Source organism: Myxine glutinosa, chromosome 12 (assembly GCF_964187855.1).
Source record: "Myxine glutinosa chromosome 12, kmMyxGlut1.1, whole genome shotgun sequence".
Taxonomy (NCBI): Eukaryota; Metazoa; Chordata; class Myxini; order Myxiniformes; family Myxinidae; genus Myxine; species Myxine glutinosa.
The window spans coordinates 52,612,452-52,630,006 of NC_136272.1; positions in this window are offsets into that span (position 1 = coordinate 52,612,452).

Consider the following 17,555-nt stretch of genomic DNA (forward strand, 5'->3'; position numbering starts at 1 on the left):
AATAAATCCCCCAGAATTAATTCCCCCAAAATTAGAGATAGATTAATTCCCTCAGAATTAGAGACAGATTAAATCCCCTAGAATTAGAGAAAGATGAATTCCCCCACAATTAGAGAGAGATTAAATCCCCCAGAATGAGAGATAGATTCATTCCCCCGCAACTAGAGATAGATTAAATCCCCCAGAATTACAGATAGATTAAATCCCCCAGAATTAGAGACATATTAAATCCCCCAGAATTAGAGATAGATTAAATCCCCCAGAATTAGAGAAAGATTAAATCCCACATAATTAGAGAAAGATTAATTACCCCAGAATTAGAGATAGATTAAATCTCCCAGAATTAGAGATAGATTAAATCTCCCAGAATTAGAGATAGATTAAATCCCCCAGAATTAGAAATAGATTCATTCCCCCGCAATTAGAGAAAGATTCATTACCCCAGAATTAGAGATAGATTAAATCCCCCAGAATTAGAGATAGATTAAATCCCCCAGAATTGCAGATAGATTAAATCCCCCAGAATTAGAGAAAGATTAAATCCCACATAATTAGAGATAGATTAAATCCCCCAGAATTAGAGATAGATTAAATCTCCCAGAATTAGAGAGATTAAATCCCCCAGAATTAGAGAAAGATTAAATCCCACATTATTAGAGAAAAATGAATTACCCCAGAATTAGAGATAGATTAATTACCCCAGAATTAGAGATAGATTAATTACCCCAGAATTAGAGATAGATGAAATCCCCCAGAATTAGAGATAGATTAAATCCCCCAGAATTAGAGAAAGATTAAATCCCACATAATTAGAGAAAGATTAATTACCCCAGAATTAGAGATAGATTAATTACCCCAGAATTAGAGATAGATTAAATCCCACATAATTAGAGAAAGATGAATTACCCCAGAATTAGAGATAGATTAATTACCCCAGAATTAGAGATAGATTAAATCCCACATAATTAGAGAAAGATGAATTACCCCAGAATTAGAGATAGATTAATTACCCCAGAATTAGAGATAGATTAAATCTCCCAGAATTAGAGATAGATTAAATCCCACAGAATTAGAGAAAGATTAAATCTCCCAGAATTAGAGATAGATTAAATCCCCCAGAATTAGAGAAAGATTAAATCCCACATAATTAGAGAAAGATGAATTACCCCAGAATTAGAGATAGATTAATTACCCCAGAATTAGAGATAGATTAAATCTCCCAGAATTAGAGATAGATTAAATCCCCCAGAATTAGAGATAGATGAAATCCCACATAATTAGAGATAGATTAAATCCCACATAATTAGAGAAAGATTAAATCCCACATAATTAGAGAAATATTAAATCCCACATATTTAGAGATAGATTAAATCTCCCAGAATTAGAGATAGATTAAATCCCCCAGAATTAAATCCCCCAGATTAAATCCCCCAGAATTAGACATAGATTAAATCTCCCAGAATTAGAGTTAGATTAAATCCCCCAGAATTAGAGAAAGATTAAATCCCACATAATTAGAGAAAGATTAATTACCCCAGAGTTAGAGATAGATTAAATCTCCCAGAATTAGATATATTAAATCCCCCAGAATTAAATCCCCCAGATTAAATCCCCCAGAATTAGAGATAGATTAAATCCCCCAGAATTAATTCCCCCACAATTATAGATATATTAAATCCCCCAGAATTAAAGAAAGATTAAATCCCCCAGAATTAGAGAAAGACTAAAGCCCCCAGAATTAGAGAAAGATTAAATCCCACATAATTAGAGAAAGATGAATTACCCCAGAATTAGAGATAGATTAATTACCCCAGAATTAGAGATAGATTAAATCCCACATAATTAGAGAAAGATGAATTACCCCAGAATTAGAGATAGATTAATTACCCCAAAATTAGAGATAGATTAAATCCCACATAATTAGAGAAAGATGAATTACCCCAGAATTAGAGATAGATTAAATCTCCCAGAATTAGAGATAGATTAAATCCCACAGAATTAGAGAAAGATTAAATCTCCCAGAATTAGAGATAGATTAAATCCCCCAGAATTAGAGAAAGATTAAATCCCACATAATTAGAGAAAGATGAATTACCCCAGAATTAGAGATAGATTAATTACCCCAGAATTAGAGATAGATTAAATCTCCCAGAATTAGAGATAGATTAAATCCCCCAGAATTAGAGATAGATGAAATCCCACATAATTAGAGATAGATTAAATCCCACATAATTAGAGAAAGATTAACTCCCACATAATTAGAGAAATATTCAATCCCACATAATTAGAGATAGATTAAATCTCCCAGAATTAGAGATAGATTAAATCTCCCAGAATTAGAGATAGATTAAATCCCCCAGAATTAAAGAAAGATTAAATACCCCAGAATTAGAGAAATATTAAATCCCCCAGAATTAGAGAAAGATTCAATCCCCCCAGAATTAGAGAAAGATTAAATTCCCCAGAAGGAGAGATAGATTAAATCACCCATAATTAGAGAAAGATTAAATCCCCCAGAATTAGAGATAGATTAAATCCCCCAGAATTAAATCCCCCAGATTAAATCCCCCAGAATTAGAGATAGATTAAATCTCCCAGAATTAGAGAAAGATTACCCCAGAATTAGAGAAAGATTAAATTACCCAGAAGTAGAGATAGATTAAATCACCCAGAATTAGAGAAAGAATAAATCCCCCAGAATTAGAGATAGATCAAATCCCCCAGAATTAAATCCCCCAGATTAAATCCCCCAGAATTAGACATAGATTAAATCTCCCAGAATTAGAGTTAGATTAAATCCCCCAGAATTAGAGAAAGATTAAATCCCACATAATTAGAGAAAGATTAATTACCCCAGAATTAGAGATAGATTAAATCTCCCAGAATTAGAGATATATTAAATCCCCCAGAATTAAATCCCCCAGATTAAATCCCCCAGAATTAGAGATAGATTAAATCCCCCAGAATAAATCCCCCAGAATTAATTCCCCCACAATTATAGATATATTAAATCCCCCAGAATTAAAGAAAGATTAAATCCCCCAGAATTAGAGAAAGACTAAAGCCCCCAGAATTAGAGAAAGATTCAATCCCCCCAGAATTAGAGAAAGATTAAATTCCCCAGAAGTAGAGATAGATGAAATCCCCCAGAATTAGAGAAAGATGAAATCCCCCAGAATTAGAGAAAGATTCAATCCCCCCAGAATTAGAGAAAGATTAAATTCCCCAGAAGTAGAGATAGATGAAATCACCCAGAATTAGAGAAATATTAAATCCCCCAGAATTAGAGAAAGATTAAATTCCACATAATTAGAGAAAGATTACCCCAGTATTAGAGGTAGATTAAATCCTCCAGAATTAGAGACAGATTAAATCCCCAGAATTGGTGAAAGATTAATTCCCCCACAATTAGACATAGATTAAATCCCCCCGAATTAGAGATAGATTAATTCCCCCACAATTAGAGATAGATTAAATCCCCCAAAATTAGAGATAGATTAAATCCCACAAAATTAGAGATAGATTAAATCTCCCCGAATTAGAGATAGATTAAATCCTCCAGAATTAAATCCCCCAGATTAAATCCCCCAGAATTAGAGATAGATTAAATCCCCCAGAATAAATCCCCCAGAATTAATTCCCCCAAAATTAGAGATAGATTAATTCCCTCAGAATTAGAGACAGATTAAATCCCCTAGAATTAGAGAAAGATGAATTCCCCCACAATTAGAGAGAGATTAAATCCCCCAGAATGAGAGATAGATTCATTCCCCCGCAACGAGAGATAGATTAAATCCCCCAGAATTACAGATAGATTAAATCCCCCAGAATTAGAGACATATTAAATCCCCCAGAATTAGAGATAGATTAAATCCCCCAGAATTAGAGAAAGATTAAATCCCACATAATTAGAGAAAGATTAATTACCCCAGAATTAGAGATAGATTAAATCTCCCAGAATTAGAGATAGATTAAATCTCCCAGAATTAGAGATAGATTAAATCCCCCAGAATTAGAAATAGATTCATTCCCCCGCAATTAGAGAAAGATTCATTACCCCAGAATTAGAGATAGATTAAATCCCCCAGAATTAGAGATAGATTAAATCCCCCAGAATTGCAGATAGATTAAATCCCCCAGAATTAGAGAAAGATTAAATCCCACATAATTAGAGATAGATTAAATCCCCCAGAATTAGAGATAGATTAAATCTCCCAGAATTAGAGAGATTAAATCCCCCAGAATTAGAGAAAGATTAAATCCCACATTATTAGAGAAAAATGAATTACCCCAGAATTAGAGATAGATTATATACCCCAGAATTAGAGATAGATTAATTACCCCAGAATTAGAGATAGATGAAATCCCCCAGAATTAGAGATAGATTAAATCCCCCAGAATTAGAGAAAGTTTAAATCCCACATAATTAGAGAAAGATTAATTACCCCAGAATTAGAGATAGATTAATTACCCCAGAATTAGAGATAGATTAAATCCCACATAATTAGAGAAAGATGAATTACCCCAGAATTAGAGATAGATTAATTACCCCAGAATTAGAGATAGATTAAATCCCACATAATTAGAGAAAGATGAATTACCCCAGAATTAGAGATAGATTAATTACCCCAGAATTAGAGATAGATTAAATCTCCCAGAATTAGAGATAGATTAAATCCCACAGAATTAGAGAAAGATTAAATCTCCCAGAATTAGAGATAGATTAAATCCCCCAGAATTAGAGAAAGATTAAATCCCACATAATTAGAGAAAGATGAATTACCCCAGAATTAGAGATAGATTAATTACCCCAGAATTAGAGATATATTAAATCCCCCAGAATTAAATCCCCCAGATTAAATCCCCCAGAATTAGAGATAGATTAAATCCCCCAGAATAAATCCCCCAGAATTAATTCCCCCACAATTATAGATATATTAAATCCCCCAGAATTAAAGAAAGATTAAATCCCCCAGAATTAGAGAAAGACTAAAGCCCCCAGAATTAGAGAAAGATTCAATCCCCCCAGAATTAGAGAAAGATTAAATTCCCCAGAAGTAGAGATAGATGAAATCCCCCAGAATTAGAGAAAGATGAAATCCCCCAGAATTAGAGAAAGATTCAATCCCCCCAGAATTAGAGAAAGATTAAATTCCCCAGAAGTAGAGATAGATGAAATCACCCAGAATTAGAGAAATATTAAATCCCCCAGAATTAGAGAAAGATTACCCCAGTATTAGAGGTAGATTAAATCCTCCAGAATTAGAGACAGATTAAATCCCCAGAATTGGTGAAAGATTAATTCCCCCACAATTAGACATAGATTAAATCCCCCCGAATTAGAGATAGATTAATTCCCCCACAATTAGAGATAGATTAAATCCCCCAAAATTAGAGATAGATTAAATCCCACAAAATTAGAGATAGATTAAATCTCCCCGAATTAGAGATAGATTAAATCCTCCAGAATTAAATCCCCCAGATTAAATCCCCCAGAATTAGAGATAGATTAAATCCCCCAGAATAAATCCCCCAGAATTAATTCCCCCAAAATTAGAGATAGATTAATTCCCTCAGAATTAGAGACAGATTAAATCCCCTAGAATTAGAGAAAGATGAATTCCCCCACAATTAGAGAGAGATTAAATCCCCCAGAATGAGAGATAGATTCATTCCCCCGCAACTAGAGATAGATTAAATCCCCCAGAATTACAGATAGATTAAATCCCCCAGAATTAGAGACATATTAAATCCCCCAGAATTAGAGATAGATTAAATCCCCCAGAATTAGAGAAAGATTAAATCCCACATAATTAGAGAAAGATTAATTACCCCAGAATTAGAGATAGATTAAATCTCCCAGAATTAGAGATAGATTAAATCTCCCAGAATTAGAGATAGATTAAATCCCCCAGAATTAGAAATAGATTCATTCCCCCGCAATTAGAGAAAGATTCATTACCCCAGAATTAGAGATAGATTAAATTCCCCAGAAGTAGAGATAGATGAAATCACCCAGAATTAGAGAAATATTAAATCCCCCAGAATTAGAGAAAGATTAAATTCCACATAATTAGAGAAAGATTACCCCAGTATTAGAGGTAGATTAAATCCTCCAGAATTAGAGACAGATTAAATCCCCAGAATTGGTGAAAGATTAATTCCCCCACAATTAGACATAGATTAAATCCCCCCGAATTAGAGATAGATTAATTCCCCCACAATTAGAGATAGATTAAATCCCCCAAAATTAGAGATAGATTAAATCCCACAAAATTAGAGATAGATTAAATCTCCCCGAATTAGAGATAGATTAAATCCTCCAGAATTAAATCCCCCAGATTAAATCCCCCAGAATTAGAGATAGATTAAATCCCCCAGAATAAATCCCCCAGAATTAATTCCCCCAAAATTAGAGATAGATTAATTCCCTCAGAATTAGAGACAGATTAAATCCCCTAGAATTAGAGAAAGATGAATTCCCCCACAATTAGAGAGAGATTAAATCCCCCAGAATGAGAGATAGATTCATTCCCCCGCAACGAGAGATAGATTAAATCCCCCAGAATTACAGATAGATTAAATCCCCCAGAATTAGAGACATATTAAATCCCCCAGAATTAGAGATAGATTAAATCCCCCAGAATTAGAGAAAGATTAAATCCCACATAATTAGAGAAAGATTAATTACCCCAGAATTAGAGATAGATTAAATCTCCCAGAATTAGAGATAGATTAAATCTCCCAGAATTAGAGATAGATTAAATCCCCCAGAATTAGAAATAGATTCATTCCCCCGCAATTAGAGAAAGATTCATTACCCCAGAATTAGAGATAGATTAAATCCCCCAGAATTAGAGATAGATTAAATCCCCCAGAATTGCAGATAGATTAAATCCCCCAGAATTAGAGAAAGATTAAATCCCACATAATTAGAGATAGATTAAATCCCCCAGAATTAGAGATAGATTAAATCTCCCAGAATTAGAGAGATTAAATCCCCCAGAATTAGAGAAAGATTAAATCCCACATTATTAGAGAAAAATGAATTACCCCAGAATTAGAGATAGATTATATACCCCAGAATTAGAGATAGATTAATTACCCCAGAATTAGAGATAGATGAAATCCCCCAGAATTAGAGATAGATTAAATCCCCCAGAATTAGAGAAAGTTTAAATCCCACATAATTAGAGAAAGATTAATTACCCCAGAATTAGAGATAGATTAATTACCCCAGAATTAGAGATAGATTAAATCCCACATAATTAGAGAAAGATGAATTACCCCAGAATTAGAGATAGATTAATTACCCCAGAATTAGAGATAGATTAAATCCCACATAATTAGAGAAAGATGAATTACCCCAGAATTAGAGATAGATTAATTACCCCAGAATTAGAGATAGATTAAATCTCCCAGAATTAGAGATAGATTAAATCCCACAGAATTAGAGAAAGATTAAATCTCCCAGAATTAGAGATAGATTAAATCCCCCAGAATTAGAGAAAGATTAAATCCCACATAATTAGAGAAAGATGAATTACCCCAGAATTAGAGATAGATTAATTACCCCAGAATTAGAGATATATTAAATCCCCCAGAATTAAATCCCCCAGATTAAATCCCCCAGAATTAGAGATAGATTAAATCCCCCAGAATAAATCCCCCAGAATTAATTCCCCCACAATTATAGATATATTAAATCCCCCAGAATTAAAGAAAGATTAAATCCCCCAGAATTAGAGAAAGACTAAAGCCCCCAGAATTAGAGAAAGATTCAATCCCCCCAGAATTAGAGAAAGATTAAATTCCCCAGAAGTAGAGATAGATGAAATCCCCCAGAATTAGAGAAAGATGAAATCCCCCAGAATTAGAGAAAGATTCAATCCCCCCAGAATTAGAGAAAGATTAAATTCCCCAGAAGTAGAGATAGATGAAATCACCCAGAATTAGAGAAATATTAAATCCCCCAGAATTAGAGAAAGATTACCCCAGTATTAGAGGTAGATTAAATCCTCCAGAATTAGAGACAGATTAAATCCCCAGAATTGGTGAAAGATTAATTCCCCCACAATTAGACATAGATTAAATCCCCCCGAATTAGAGATAGATTAATTCCCCCACAATTAGAGATAGATTAAATCCCCCAAAATTAGAGATAGATTAAATCCCACAAAATTAGAGATAGATTAAATCTCCCCGAATTAGAGATAGATTAAATCCTCCAGAATTAAATCCCCCAGATTAAATCCCCCAGAATTAGAGATAGATTAAATCCCCCAGAATAAATCCCCCAGAATTAATTCCCCCAAAATTAGAGATAGATTAATTCCCTCAGAATTAGAGACAGATTAAATCCCCTAGAATTAGAGAAAGATGAATTCCCCCACAATTAGAGAGAGATTAAATCCCCCAGAATGAGAGATAGATTCATTCCCCCGCAACTAGAGATAGATTAAATCCCCCAGAATTACAGATAGATTAAATCCCCCAGAATTAGAGACATATTAAATCCCCCAGAATTAGAGATAGATTAAATCCCCCAGAATTAGAGAAAGATTAAATCCCACATAATTAGAGAAAGATTAATTACCCCAGAATTAGAGATAGATTAAATCTCCCAGAATTAGAGATAGATTAAATCTCCCAGAATTAGAGATAGATTAAATCCCCCAGAATTAGAAATAGATTCATTCCCCCGCAATTAGAGAAAGATTCATTACCCCAGAATTAGAGATAGATTAAATCCCCCAGAATTAGAGATAGATTAAATCCCCCAGAATTGCAGATAGATTAAATCCCCCAGAATTAGAGAAAGATTAAATCCCACATAATTAGAGATAGATTAAATCCCCCAGAATTAGAGATAGATTAAATCTCCCAGAATTAGAGAGATTAAATCCCCCAGAATTAGAGAAAGATTAAATCCCACATTATTAGAGAAAAATGAATTACCCCAGAATTAGAGATAGATTAATTACCCCAGAATTAGAGATAGATTAATTACCCCAGAATTAGAGATAGATGAAATCCCCCAGAATTAGAGATAGATTAAATCCCCCAGAATTAGAGAAAGATTAAATCCCACATAATTAGAGAAAGATTAATTACCCCAGAATTAGAGATAGATTAATTACCCCAGAATTAGAGATAGATTAAATCCCACATAATTAGAGAAAGATGAATTACCCCAGAATTAGAGATAGATTAATTACCCCAGAATTAGAGATAGATTAAATCCCACATAATTAGAGAAAGATGAATTACCCCAGAATTAGAGATAGATTAATTACCCCAGAATTAGAGATAGATTAAATCTCCCAGAATTAGAGATAGATTAAATCCCACAGAATTAGAGAAAGATTAAATCTCCCAGAATTAGAGATAGATTAAATCCCCCAGAATTAGAGAAAGATTAAATCCCACATAATTAGAGAAAGATGAATTACCCCAGAATTAGAGATAGATTAATTACCCCAGAATTAGAGATAGATGAAATCCCACATAATTAGAGATAGATTAAATCCCACATAATTAGAGAAAGATTAAATCCCACATAATTAGAGAAATATTCAATCCCACATAATTAGAGATAGATTAAATCTCCCAGAATTAGAGATGGATTAAATCTCCCAGAATTAGAGATAGATTAAATCCCACATAATTAGAGAAAGATTAAATCCCCCAGAATTAGAGAAAGATTAAATCCCACATAATTAGAGAAAGATTAATTACCCCAGAATTAGAGATAGATTAAATCTCCCAGAATTAGATAGATATTAAATCCCCCAGAATTAAATCCCCCAGAATTAGAGATAGATTAAATCCCCCAGAATAAATCCCCCAGAATTAATTCCCCCACAATTATAGATATATTAAATCCCCCAGAATTAAAGAAAGATTAAATCCCCCAGAATTAGAGAAAGACTAAAGCCCCCAGAATTAGAGAAAGATTCAATCCCCCCAGAATTAGAGAAAGATTAAATTCCCCAGAAGTAGAGATAGATGAAATCCCCCAGAATTAGAGAAAGATGAAATCCCCCAGAATTAGAGAAAGATTCAATCCCCCCAGAATTAGAGAAAGATTAAATTCCCCAGAAGTAGAGATAGATGAAATCACCCAGAATTAGAGAAATATTAAATCCCCCAGAATTAGAGAAAGATTAAATTCCACATAATTAGAGAAAGATTACCCCAGTATTAGAGGTAGATTAAATCCTCCAGAATTAGAGACAGATTAAATCCCCAGAATTAGTGAAAGATTAATTCCCCCACAATTAGACATAGATTAAATCCCCCCGAATTAGAGATAGATTAATTCCCCCACAATTAGAGATAGATTAAATCCCCCAAAATAGAGATAGATTAAATCCCACAAAATTAGAGATAGATTAAATCTCCCAGAATTAGAGATAGATTAAATCCTCCAGAATTAAATCCCCCAGATTAAATCCCCCACAATTAGAGATAGATTAAATCCCCCAGAATGAGAGATAGATTCATTCCCCCGCAACTAGAGATAGATTAAATCCCCCAGAATTACAGATAGATTAAATCCCCCAGAATTAGAGACATATTAAATCCCCCAGAATTAGAGATAGATTAAATCCCCCAGAATTAGAGAAAGATTAAATCCCACATAATTAGAGAAAGATTAATTACCCCAGAATTAGAGATAGATTAAATCTCCCAGAATTAGCGATAGATTAAATCTCCCAGAATTAGAGATAGATTAAATCTCCCAGAATTAGAGATGGATTAAATCTCCCAGAATTAGAGATAGATTAAATCCCACATAATTAGAGAAAGATTAAATCTCCCAGAATTAGAGATAGATTAAATCCCCCAGAATTAGAGAAAGATTAAATCCCTCATAATTAGAGAAAGATGAATTACCCCAGAATTAGAGAAAGATTAATTACCCCCGAATTAGAGATAGATTAAATCTCCCAGAATTAGAGATAGATTAAATCCCCCAGAATTAAATCCCCCAGATTAAATCCCCCAGAATTAGAGATAGATTAAGTCCCCCAGAATAAATCCCCCAGAATTAATTCCCCCACAATTAGAGATAGATTAAATCCCCCAGAATTAAAGAAAGATTAAATACCCCAGAATTAGAGAAAGACTAAATCCCCCAGAATTAGAGAAAGACTAAATCCCCCAGAATTAGAGAAAGATTCAATCCCCCCAGAATTAGAGAAAGATTAAATTCCCCAGAAGGAGAGATAGATTAAATCACCCAGAATTAGAGAAAGATTAAATCCCCCAGAATTAGAGATAGATTAAATCCCCCAGAATTAAATCCCCCAGATTAAATCCCCCAGAATTAGAGATAGATTAAATCTCCCAGAATTAGAGAAAGATTACCCTCGAATTAGAGAAAGATTAAATTACCCAGAAGTAGAGATAGATTAAATCACCCAGAATTAGAGAAAGAATAAATCCCCCAGAATTAGAGATAGATTAAATCCCCCAGAATTAAATCCCCCAGATTAAATCCCCCAGAATTAGACATAGATTAAATCTCCCAGAATTAGAGTTAGATTAAATCCCCCAGAATTAGAGAAAGATTAAATCCCACATAATTAGAGAAAGATTAATTACCCCAGAATTAGAGATAGATTAAATCTCCCAGAATTAGAGATATATTAAATCCCCCAGAATTAAATCCCCCAGATTAAATCCCCCAGAATTAGAGATAGATTAAATCCCCCAGAATTAATTCCCCCACAATTATAGATATATTAAATCCCCCAGAATTAAAGAAAGATTAAATCCCCCAGAATTAGAGAAAGCCTAAAGCCCCCAGAATTAGAGAAAGATTCAATCCCCCCAGAATTAGAGAAAGATTAAATTCCCCAGAAGTAGAGATAGATGAATTCCCCCAGAATTAGAGAGACGAAATCCCCCAGAATTAGAGAAATATTAAATCCTCCAGAATTAGAGACAGATTAAATCCCCAGAATTAGTGAAAGATTAATTCCCCCACAATTAGACATAGATTAAATGCCCCCGAATTAGAGATAGATTCATTCCCCCACAATTAGAGATAGATTAAATCCCCCAAAATTAGAGATAGATTAAATCCTCCAGAATTAAATCCCCCAGATTAAATCCCCCAGAATTAGAGATAGATTAAATCCCCCAGAATAAATCCCCCAGAATTAATTCCCCCAAAATTAGAGATAGATTAATTCCCTCAGAATTAGAGACAGATTAAATCCCCTAGAATTAGAGAAAGATGAATTCCCCCACAATTAGAGATAGATTAAATCCCCCAGAATTAGAGATAGATTCATTCCCCCGCAACTAGAGATAGATTAAATCCCACAGAATTACAGATAGATTAAATCCCCCAGAATTAGAGACAGATTAAATCCCCCAGAATTAGAGATAGATTAAATCCCCCAGAATTAGAGAAAGATTAAATCCCACATAATTAGAGATAGATTAAATCTCCCAGAATTAGAGATAGATTAAATCCCCCAGAATTAGAAATAGATTCATTCCCCTGCAATTAGAGAGAGATTAATTACCCCAGAATTAGAGATAGATTAAATCCTCCAGAATTAGAGATAGATTAAATCCCCCAGAATTGCAGATAGATTAAATCCCCCAGAATTAGAGAAAGATTAAATCCCACATAATTAGAGATAGATTAAATCCCCCAGAATTAGAGATCGATTAAATCCCCCAGAATTAGAGATAGATTAAATCTCCCAGAATTAGAGAAAGATTACCCTAGAATTAGAGAAAGATTAAATTACCCAGAAGTCGAGAAAGAATAAATCCCCCAGAATTAGAGATAGATTAAATCCCCCAGATTAAATCCCCCAGAATTAGACATAGATTAAATCTCCCAGAATTAGAGTTAGATTAAATCCCCCAGAATTAGAGAAAGATTAAATCCCACATAATTAGAGAAAGATTAATTACCCCAGAATTAGAGATAGATTAAATCTCCCAGAATTAGAGATATATTAAATCCCCCAGAATTAAATCCCCCAGATTAAATCCCCCAGAATTAGAGATAGATTAAATCCCCCAGAATAAATCCCCCAGAATTAATTCCCCCACAATTATAGATATATTAAATCCCCCAGAATTAAAGAAAGATTAAATCCCCCAGAATTAGAGAAAGACTAAAGACCCCAGAATTAGAGAAAGATTCAATCCCCCCAGAATTAGAGAAAGATTAAATTCCCCAGAAGTAGAGATAGATGAAATCACCCAGAATTAGAGAAATATTAAATCCCACAGAATTAGAGAAAGATTAAATCCACATAATTAGAGAAAGATTACCCCAGTATTAGAGGTAGATTAAATCCTCCAGAATTAGAGACAGATTAAATCCCCAGAATTAGTGAAAGATTAATTCCCCCACAATTAGACATAGATTAAATCCCCCCGAATTAGAGATAGATTCATTCCCCCACAATTAGAGATAGATTAAATCCCACAAAATTAGAGAAAGATTAAATCCCCCAAAATTAGAGATAGATTAAATCTCCCAGCATTAGAGATAGATGAAATCCTGCAGAATTAAATCCCCCAGATTAAATCCCCCAGAATTAGAGATAGATTAAATCCCCCAGAATAAATCCCCCAGAATTAATTCCCCCAAAATTAGAGATAGATTAATTCCCTCAGAATTAGAGACAGATTAAATCCCCTAGAATTAGAGAAAGATGAATTCCCCCACAATTAGAGATGGATTAAATCCCCCAGAATTAGAGATAGATTCATTCCCCCGCAACTAGAGATAGATTAAATCCCCCAGCATTAGAGATAGATTAAATCCCCCAGAATTAGAGACAGATTAAATCCCCCAGAATTAGAGATAGATTAAATCCCCCAGAATTAGAGAAAGATTAAATCCCACATAATTAGAGAAAGATTAATTACCCCAGAATTAGAGATAGATTAAATCCCCCAGAATTAGAGATAGATTAAATCCCCCAGAATTGCAGAGAGATTAAATCCCCCAGAATTAGAGAAAGATTAAATCCCACATAATTAGAGATAGATTAAATCCCACATAATTAGAGATAGATTAAATCCCCCAGAATTAGAGATCGATTAAATCCCCCAAAATTAGAGATAGATTAAATCCCCCATAATTAGAGATAGATTAAATCCCCCAGAATTAGAGATCGATTAAATCCCCCAAAATTAGAGATAGATTAAATCCCCCAAAATTAGAGATAGATTAAATCTCCCAGAATTAGAGATAGATTAAATCCTCCAGAATTAAATCCCCCAGATTAAATCCCCCAGAATTAGAGATAGATTAAATCCCCCAGAATAAATCCCCCAGAATTAATTCCCCCAAAATTAGAGATAGATTAATTCCCTCAGAATTAGAGACAGATTAAATCCCCTAGAATTAGAGAAAGATGAATTCCCCCACAATTAGAGATAGATTAAATCCCCCAGAATTAGAGATAGATTCATTCCCCCGCAACTAGAGATAGATTAAATCCCCCAGAATTAGAGATAGATTAAATCCCCCAGAATTAGAGACAGATTAAATCCCCCAGAATTAGAGATAGATTAAATCCCCCAGAATTAGAGAAAGATTAAATCCCACATAATTAGAGAAAGATTAATTACCCCAGAATTAGAGATAGATTAAATCCCCCAGAATTAGAGATAGATTAAATCCCCCAGAATTGCAGATAGATTAAATCCCCCAGAATTAGAGAAAGATTAAATCCCACATAATTAGAGATAGATTAAATCCCCCAGAATTAGAGATCGATTAAATTCCCCAGAAGTAGAGATAGATGAAATCCCCCAGAATTAGAGAGACGATATCCCCCAGAATTAGAGAAATATTAAATCCTCCAGAATTAGAGACAGATTAAATCCCCAGAATTAGTGAAAGATTAATTCCCCCACAATTAGACATAGATTAAATCCCCCCGAATTAGAGATAGATTCATTCCCCCACAATTAGAGATAGATTAAATCCCCCAAAATTAGAGATAGATTAAATCCCCCAAAATTAGAGATAGATTAAATCGCCCAAAATTAGAGATAGATTAAATCTCCCAGAATTAGAGATAGATTAAATGCTCCAGAATTAAATCCCCCAGATTAAATCCCCCAGAATTAGAGATAGATTAAATCCCCCAGAATAAATCCCCCAGAATTAATTCCCCCAAAATTAGAGATAGATTAATTCCCTCAGAATTAGAGGCAGATTAAATCCCCTAGAATTAGAGATAGATTAAATCTCCCAGAATTAGAGATGGATTAAATCTCCCAGAATTAGAGATAGATTAAATCCCACATAATTAGAGAAAGATTAAATCTCCCAGAATTAGAGATAGATTAAATCCCCCAGAATTAGAGAAAGATTAAATCCCTCATAATTAGAGAAAGATGAATTACCCCAGAATTAGAGAAAGATTAATTACCCCCGAATTAGAGATAGATTAAATCTCCCAGAATTAGAGATAGATTAAATCCCCCAGAATTAAATCCCCCAGATTAAATCCCCCAGAATTAGAGATAGATTAAGTCCCCCAGAATAAATCCCCCAGAATTAATTCCCCCACAATTAGAGATAGATTAAATCCCCCAGAATTAAAGAAAGATTAAATACCCCAGAAATAGAGAAAGACTAAATCCCCCAGAATTAGAGAAAGACTAAATCCCCCAGAATTAGAGAAAGATTCAATCCCCCCAGAATTAGAGAAAGATTAAATTCCCCAGAAGGAGAGATAGATTAAATCACCCAGAATTAGAGAAAGATTAAATCCCCCAGAATTAGAGATAGATTAAATCCCCCAGAATTAAATCCCCCAGATTAAATCCCCCAGAATTAGAGATAGATTAAATCTCCCAGAATTAGAGAAAGATTACCCTCGAATTAGAGAAAGATTAAATTACCCAGAAGTAGAGATAGATTAAATCACCCAGAATTAGAGAAAGAATAAATCCCCCAGAATTAGAGATAGATTAAATCCCCCAGAATTAAATCCCCCAGATTAAATCCCCCAGAATTAGACATAGATTAAATCTCCCAGAATTAGAGTTAGATTAAATCCCCCAGAATTAGAGAAAGATTAAATCCCACATAATTAGAGAAAGATTAATTACCCCAGAATTAGAGATAGATTAAATCTCCCAGAATTAGAGATATATTAAATCCCCCAGAATTAAATCCCCCAGATTAAATCCCCCAGAATTAGAGATAGATTAAATCCCCCAGAATTAATTCCCCCACAATTATAGATATATTAAATCCCCCAGAATTAAAGAAAGATTAAATCCCCCAGAATTAGAGAAAGCCTAAAGCCCCCAGAATTAGAGAAAGATTCAATCCCCCCAGAATTAGAGAAAGATTAAATTCCCCAGAAGTAGAGATAGATGAATTCCCCCAGAATTAGAGAGACGAAATCCCCCAGAATTAGAGAAATATTAAATCCTCCAGAATTAGAGACAGATTAAATCCCCAGAATTAGTGAAAGATTAATTCCCCCACAATTAGACATAGATTAAATGCCCCCGAATTAGAGATAGATTCATTCCCCCACAATTAGAGATAGATTAAATCCCCCAAAATTAGAGATAGATTAAATCCTCCAGAATTAAATCCCCCAGATTAAATCCCCCAGAATTAGAGATAGATTAAATCCCCCAGAATAAATCCCCCAGAATTAATTCCCCCAAAATTAGAGATAGATTAATTCCCTCAGAATTAGAGACAGATTAAATCCCCTAGAATTAGAGAAAGATGAATTCCCCCACAATTAGAGATAGATTAAATCCCCCAGAATTAGAGATAGATTCATTCCCCCGCAACTAGAGATAGATTAAATCCCACAGAATTACAGATAGATTAAATCCCCCAGAATTAGAGACAGATTAAATCCCCCAGAATTAGAGATAGATTAAATCCCCCAGAATTAGAGAAAGATTAAATCCCACATAATTAGAGATAGATTAAATCTCCCAGAATTAGAGATAGATTAAATCCCCCAGAATTAGAAATAGATTCATTCCCCTGCAATTAGAGAGAGATTAATTACCCCAGAATTAGAGATAGATTAAATCCTCCAGAATTAGAGATAGATTAAATCCCCCAGAATTGCAGATAGATTAAATCCCCCAGAATTAGAGAAAGATTAAATCCCACATAATTAGAGATAGATTAAATCCCCCAGAATTAGAGATCGATTAAATCCCCCAGAATTAGAGATAGATTAAATCTCCCAGAATTAGAGAAAGATTACCCTAGAATTAGAGAAAGATTAAATTACCCAGAAGTCGAGAAAGAATAAATCCCCCAGAATTAGAGATAGATTAAATCCCCCAGATTAAATCCCCCAGAATTAGACATAGATTAAATCTCCCAGAATTAGAGTTAGATTAAATCCCCCAGAATTAGAGAAAGATTAAATCCCACATAATTAGAGAAAGATTAATTACCCCAGAATTAGAGATAGATTAAATCTCCCAGAATTAGAGATATATTAAATCCCCCAGAATTAAATCCCCCAGATTAAATCCCCCAGAATTAGAGATAGATTAAATCCCCC